The 281-nt window shown below is 38.8% G+C and overlaps 1 pseudogene; it reads left to right on the top strand.

Annotated features, from left to right (window-relative positions):
- Window positions 1-91: 91 nt before the first annotated feature.
- Window positions 92-191, top strand: LOC112473484 (annotated as a pseudogene).
- Window positions 192-281: the final 90 nt, after the last annotated feature.

Raw genomic sequence — 281 nt, 5'->3', positions numbered from 1 at the left:
CAGGTTAATAGCTGCAGATCGCAAGAGACTTTGTTCACATCCACAAGGGCTTGATGGTGAATTTGCCTTTGATTATAGCGTATGAAAACATGTGCTCGTTTCAGGATCACATATACTAAAGTAGGAACAATACAGAGAAGATCGGCATGGCCCCTGCTCAAGGATGACATGCAAATCCATCCCATATTTTAAGAATAGAATAGAAAAATAAAAATAGGTAAAGGTGTCACCAGTGCTTTCTTTCAAAAGAACATTTAAATGTCCACTCACTACTCAGGAAG

Source organism: Pteropus alecto, unplaced genomic scaffold (genome assembly GCF_000325575.1).
Source record: "Pteropus alecto unplaced genomic scaffold, ASM32557v1 C16913017, whole genome shotgun sequence".
NCBI classification, from domain to species: Eukaryota; Metazoa; Chordata; class Mammalia; order Chiroptera; family Pteropodidae; genus Pteropus; species Pteropus alecto.
The sequence above is the reverse complement of the archived record's forward strand: the minus strand, read 5'-3'. Positions and strand labels throughout refer to the sequence as shown.